At 39.3% G+C, this 7,106-nt stretch overlaps 1 pseudogene; it reads left to right on the plus strand.

The window, feature by feature from the left end:
* The first annotated feature begins 42 nt into the window (after positions 1–42).
* On the plus strand, positions 43–1,877 carry LOC105048509 (zinc finger protein CONSTANS-LIKE 16-like; annotated as a pseudogene).
* The last annotated feature ends 5,229 nt before the right edge of the window (positions 1,878–7,106 follow it).

Here is a 7,106-nt window from a genome sequence, read left to right on the forward strand (position 1 = left end):
ACCGGTGGACCACCCGCCCCCCCCCCCACCATTCTCTCCCCCTCTTCTTCCTAAATATAACGAACTCCCGGATATTTCCCATGCTAAATTGTTTTCTTTTTCACTCACTTTTGGCGTAGCATAATTTTAGTAGGAAAAAAAAAAGTCTGCCATCCGTTGGCCAAGCCCATGAGCCACCACTCCGACGAGCTGCGCTCACCCGGCGCCCTCGGAGGGAAGACGGCCCACGCCTGCGACGGCTGCCTCCGTCGCCGAGCCCGGTGGTACTGCGCTGCCGACGACGCCTTCCTCTGCATGGCCTGCGATGCCTCCGTCCACTCCGCCAACACCCTCGCCCTCCGCCACCACCGCCTCCGCCTCCAAACCTCCTCCTCCTCTCCTCCTTTATCCTCTAATTTCGACGATGCACTCCCGCCTTGGCTCCACGGCTTCAAGCGCAGGGCCCGCACGCCACGCGTCAAGCCATCGCCGGCCGGACCCCCGAAGTTAGAGCCACTTGTGCCGGACCTCGAGGCAGATGAGAAGCTTTATGCTGAGGAGGAGCACCTTCTCCACCGCGTGCCCATCTTCGACCCCGTCCTCGCCGAATTCTTCTCCCCACCGGCAATCAATGACGCCGACACTCTCACCGACGAGGCAAAGCCGGTGGCGCAGCTACCAGAGCATGCACACGTTCCTGCACCGGCTGCTGCTGCTGGCAGTCTCGCTGGGTTTCAGCCATCCGACCTGGACCTCGACGAGTTTGCAGCCAACGTCGAGACGCTCCTCGGTCGAGGGCTCGATGACGGCACGTTCTGCATAGACGCGTTGGGCCTCATAGATTCAGCAAAGGATGACGACAAAGGCCGAGTGAAGGTGGAGCTAGACATCGATGCGGGTGGCGGGAGCGACGTCGTGGCCTGCAACACAGATATGGAGATCGATCTTTCTACGGAGACGCTCGACATCGACTTCGGCCGCCGGTTGCGAGGGGAGGAACATGAAGAGCAGAAAGTTGCAGAAGAGGCAGCCATGGCATCAGGAGGTGGTGGCGGAGTGGAGAGAGCAGCGGCAGGGAGGGGGATGATGCTGAGGCTGGACTATGAGGCGGTCATCGCCGCCTGGTCTTGTAACGGCTGCTCGCCATGGACCGACGGGGAGCGGCCTCAATTCAACCTGGACGACTTCATGGTACGCTTCCTTATCCAAACAAGAACAATAACAACTTCCACTACTAGTACTTGTAGAATATTTAAACATCTTAAATTTAGTGATTATTGATTTGTTGTTGTTGTGAATGTATAGATGATGATGTGGAGCGGCGGCAGTGTTCGAGAAGGGGGTGGTTGGAAGGTGGCGCCGGTGTACGGAGAGGTGGGGATGGCGGCGGGAAACGGAGGGAGGGAGGCGAGGGTGACGAGGTACCGGGAGAAGCGGAGGACGAGGCTGTTCTCGAAGAAGATCCGGTACGAGGTGCGGAAGCTCAATGCGGAGAAGCGGCCACGGATGAAGGGCCGCTTCGTGAAGCGCGCGGCGTTCCCGGCCGCGAGGCCTGCGGCAGCTCCCTTCACTTTTTGACAACGACTCTGGGGAGCAAAACGCTTGCAAAGGAGTGGCAATGCAGTACTCGTAGCAGTGCCTCGCTATTCCCACAGTAAAACTCTGGAAATATCGTCCTTTTTATTTTTTTTATTTCGATACAAGCAGGTGCTCACATCAATTTAATACGAAAATATTCTCAAGAGATCAAAAAATAAAACATCTAATAAAATTTATGAATAATTCTGATCCTGAAGTCAAATCCGATCATCAATGTACTCGATCACATACGAGATGATTCAATCAGCGATGTAATTTGCCTCTCAAAAAATAAGCTGAGCAGACACTGCTTTCATTCAGTACGCTTTTTATTCACTTTCTTTTCAAATTTACTGTTTTTATAATTTTTAATTCTGTAAAATATGTGGGCCTATTTATATATGCGTCTAAACCTTGGTCAGATGCGGCTGACCATGTCTAGCTTTTTGCTGGAAGCACAGTTGATGCCAGTTTCATGTCATGATATATCAGTGTAAAGATGATCTAAATAACAGATGGAAATTGAGTTATAATAAATCAAGATTGAGACTATGTTTTCTTTTCTATATTTAACTTGGCATCACGCAATAGTAAGGTATATGATGGAAGGAGAGAATTTTGGGACCGTCTAATTACTATTTAATTTTGGTTCTTCACTCATTCTTCTCAGGAACCTGGTAAATTGATGATGGAGATCATACCAAAAGAAGTGTGCAATGCATGGGTTTGATGACTTGGTGTTTTGCTTATTTGTGTGCATGGAAGCAAACAAGATATTATTCTGGAGTTAAATTTCTCAGAGGCATGCATGTGAATCATTGGTCATTGATGAAACTAGTATATTCAAGAGTCCATTCCGGTGATACGGTTGTTCGTTCTTCCTTTTTCTTTTTCTTTTTTTTCCCAGATTAAAGGTTAAAGATCTCTTGCATCATACTCTAGTTGTACGAAACTTGAATAGACAGTAATAATAACATATAATGGAGAGTCCGAAAATGCAATAAATAGTAACTATATGCGTACACCTGCATTACTGTTTTCAAGCAATCCAGCAATTGGAAAACAAGGTGAGCAAGCGGGAATGCTAATATAACTGCTTGTACGATTCTTGTGGCCTTCTACTCTAATTGATTAATGCATAACCTTACGAGGATTTCGCTATAGATTGAAAATGGAGAGTCTGAATATGTCACACCCCCGATCCGAGATTTGAATCGAGGGTCATGACAACCGCCGCATACTTATAGAATATTTTTTTCATAAGCATGCAAGGCATCTCATCATGATATCTTCACAAACAGTTAAATAAATTTTTCTTCTTTCAATAATCAAACCTTGGTTCAAATAACAAATCAAAACTAAGTGTTCAAAAGAAAGTAACTGTCTGACAATGTCAATACTAAAAGCAAAACTAAAAGTCTTGAATCAATTCTGAGAAAATCCTAAATCAATGAGTTAACTCCATCTCTAATCGCTCTCCCAACCGAAATTCTGCATCATACTAATTATCTGGATCTGTAAGAAAAACATAAAACTTATCATGAGCTAAATAGCCCAGTAAGCAGTGTATACCTTTAACTGAGTAATCAGGCAAATAATACTATGCATAACAAATCAATATGTAATTTCATGAAATTATATTCGTACTGTAAATCATATATAAAAGTCAATTCATCATAATTTTCAATTATGCTTTTCTTCTTAAATTCATCAATTTCTTAAATTCTTCTTACCAACCATGACTATGACCACATTATCCCTGTGGCAGGGTCATAATACCGCGTATCTGCTTGCGGTGGGCTGCGAATCATCTGGCAGCCAAGTCCTTTGGAACTGCTGGTCTAACTGGCGGTTTTGTCGCTGGTCTATCTGGCGACATGTCGCTGGTCTTACTGGCGACGTAAATGCTCAGGACAGTCAATTGCCAACGTATATGCCCCCGTTGGCGGGGTCCTCAACACAGTCAGATTGTCAATTTCATATTGTCTTTCAATTCATATATTATTTTTAAAATAATATAAATAAATGATATTCGAGTCAAATCAACCATGTCATTCTTTGTGATCATACATCATCATAATAATTATTCAACAAATAACTTTAATCATAAATAATTTTTACAATTAACTTTAATCATAAATAATTTCAACAATTATTTCAATAAATAATTTCAATCACAAACATGCATAAATTCATTTAATTCAAAATTTTATCAGATAAATTCAGTAAAAATAAACACTACTTACCTCGAACGCATTCCAATAAATCCATAAAATTCTATAAATTTTCTTCCAAAAATTCTGTTCGTAGATCATATCGCGATATCCCATGATCAAACATCCACAATCCTATACAGAATCAATTTGAATAATTAGAAAGAATACGAATTCTATATTTCAACGGTTTAGATTGGGTCCGATCATCTAATTTCATCTAATCAAAATCTAATTAGGACCTAAACGATCCAAAGTTTGACTATCAGATCAAATCGGATTCGAAGTGATAGGACCAAGGTTTCTTCATCGATTTCATAAAATCAAGTGGAGAGAGAAAATCAGAGGAGAGATAATTCATGAGGTACAATTCGAATTGATCAGGTGACACAATCCAACATTACGATGGGTCCAATATCTCGATTGGTGAAATCAATGTGATCAAATCAAGTCATGGCTAGATCGGAATCATGGATGATCAAATCTAAAGATTCATGGTCTGATTAGAGTGGGTGCCAGTACGTTGTCTGACAATCATGGATCAGGGTTCTTTATTAGAATCAGATCAGACTTATTAAAAGAAATTTCTTCATTCACTAACCTTTTTTTTAGAGAGAGAATCAATCAAGAGAAAGAATATTTTAGAGAGAGAAAATTCTAGAGAGAGAAAACTCATCTTGAATTCTTCAGACAATATAATTCAATAAATTCGATCGATCAGATCAAATCATGCTAAGATTATCATGTGGACAATTCAATAAGATCATGAGAAATAAAATCTAAAAATACTTGATCTGATCAAAGTGGATGTCGGTGTACCGTCCGACGATCACGGATCAAAAATCCATCACGAGGATCATTTAAACTCATCGTCATTCTTTTCAAAATTCTAGAAATCTTAGGAGAGAGAAATAATCTAGAGAGAGAATTTTAGAGAGAGAAAGTAGAGAGAGAAAGTCTAATTCTAAAGAGAGAAAGTCAGGGTTCAGACTGAAGTGAAGAGAGAGAAACTCTCTCTCTCATCAATTTCAATTTTTTTTTCCTTTTCCTTTTTCTTTTTCTTTTCTTTTTTCCTTCTTTCTCTTTTCTTTTTCTTCTTTTTCTTTTTCTTCTTTTTCTTCTTTTCTTTTTTTTTTTTCCTGGTTCTTCCCACGCCAGAACAGAGGACCGGCGTGGCCCATGTTTTGCCGGGCCGTTCAGGCCACGGCCGCCGCGGCGGAGGCCGACGGCCGACGGGGGCCACTCCCCCGGTTACGGAGGGGCGTGGCCGGCGATCAATTCCGATCGCCGGCGTCGGAAAATCCAAAGAAAAAAACTCAAAAACAGGGTCTCTTTCCCGTTCGGAAATCGGCGACTCTCGTCGCCGGCAGCCGCGCACAGAAGCATGGGAGGAAGGGGAAGAAGGAAGGGAAGAAGAAGGAGACTTACCTCAGCCTCCGGAGACCTCGCCGGCGAGCAATTACGGCGAGAATCGAACGGTGTCCGCGGCTCTAATTCGAGGAAATCGGAGAGAAAGAGAGAGGGAGGAAGCCAATGATCGATCTCAAGAGGGAGAGGATCTTCTTATAGAGGACCCTAGGACTCCGAGGGGTCCTAGGAGTCCTAATTTGCCCGGGAATCGCCGGAGAAGAAGACTCCTACCGGGAGTCTTCTTCCCGGTTGCTCTGTTTTTTTTTTTTTTTTTTTTGGGCTTTGATCGACTGGCTGGGCTGGACTTGGTTGGGCTATCACATTCTTCACCCCTAAAAAGAAATTTCGTCCTCGAAATTTTTCTTACTTGAGTCTTCATACTTTCTTACTTGAATCTCATCCACAAATATTCTAATTCTTGATATAAATTCATTCTTAAATCATTTCATAAGAAAAAGTCGGTACATCAAATATCTATTTGAAACGGAACCATTCATTTTCTTATTTATCAAGATCCACGTCTCAAAGATTTTCAATGTTTCAAGATTTCGAAATTATGATCTTATTTTCTGTAAAAATTAACATTCAATATCTCATGACTCAAATTAAAATCAAATCTATCTCTTGTGAATAGAAGAGGATCAATGTCTCTATTCTTGCATAAGAACTTCATTCATCATCATCATTCATTTTTTTTTTTATATTTATTTCAAAATATTTACCACTCTTAATTTCAACCCATCATAAGATAGGAAAAACATACTTATGTGAATCATTTGATGATATCAAAATTCAAAAATATTTCTCTTATTCATACTTTCAAAGGTTTAAGATTTATCATTTCAATCTCATTCTCGAACTTTTGATATTTTATTTCTCGATGCAACTTCATCATTAAGTCATTTCATAAAGATCAATATCATCATTGTTGATTGAATCAATATCACTATTTCTAGTCATCGAAATTTTTTTACTCAAACCCTCAAACTCTTAAATATTCTAAGTATATCAATTTTCTTTATCTAAATATTAACATCTCTTAATTAATCGATTCATTATCAAATTATGAATAACTCCAATCCATCTTTTGTAGAACAATCGTCAATATCAATAGATAACCTTAATCTTTTTCATTCAGTCGGAGAAATAATAATAATCAAAAGAGTTCAAACTTCAAATTTCATTATACTCTGGAGATAATAATTTGAGTATACTAATCTAAGATCAAAATCATCATTCGATAAACAATCTCAAATTCTTCTTAATAAATAAAGAATTATAAAATTTAATTCTAGAATAGAGAAAATTTATCTCTAAATATTCTAAATCTAAAATCAAAAATCAAAAGTCCACTCATCCTAGAATTAGGATGCTAATTATTTTTGTAGCATAGTAGGTGGAAGCACTACTTTTAAAAGTCACATTAGGATATCTAAAATGATTCAAAATTTTTAAAATATTATTCTTTCTAATGTCAATAAATTTCTTGTATCAAACCATATCATCTATCATAATTCTTTAACTCAAAGAACCAACATTCCTGACTTACTCAAAGTAATCCAGATTACCATGCTTCCGCTGCGCACTCTGATCTAACAATCAAAATTTCTTAGGTTCACCAAAAAAATTTTGATCAAATTATTTTTTATCTTATCAATAGAAAAGATCTAAAATTTTAAATTTCAATTGAAGTCAAAGATTAACTTTCGATTCTCATTCATACCTTTACTGGTGTACAATAATCTTGATTAACCCTTGAGTCCAATATCATATTTAAACCATCATATAGATTTACTATAATCAATATGAATCAAATCTCAATTCTCATATCAATTCAATTCGAAAATTTTCAAACCAAAAATCCTTATAAGTCAAATTAATGAAGAAAAAAAAATACTTCGATGCTCCACCAAATTTGGACATAAT

Source organism: Elaeis guineensis, chromosome 7 (genome assembly GCF_000442705.2).
Source record: "Elaeis guineensis isolate ETL-2024a chromosome 7, EG11, whole genome shotgun sequence".
NCBI lineage: Eukaryota > Viridiplantae > Streptophyta > Magnoliopsida > Arecales > Arecaceae > Elaeis > Elaeis guineensis.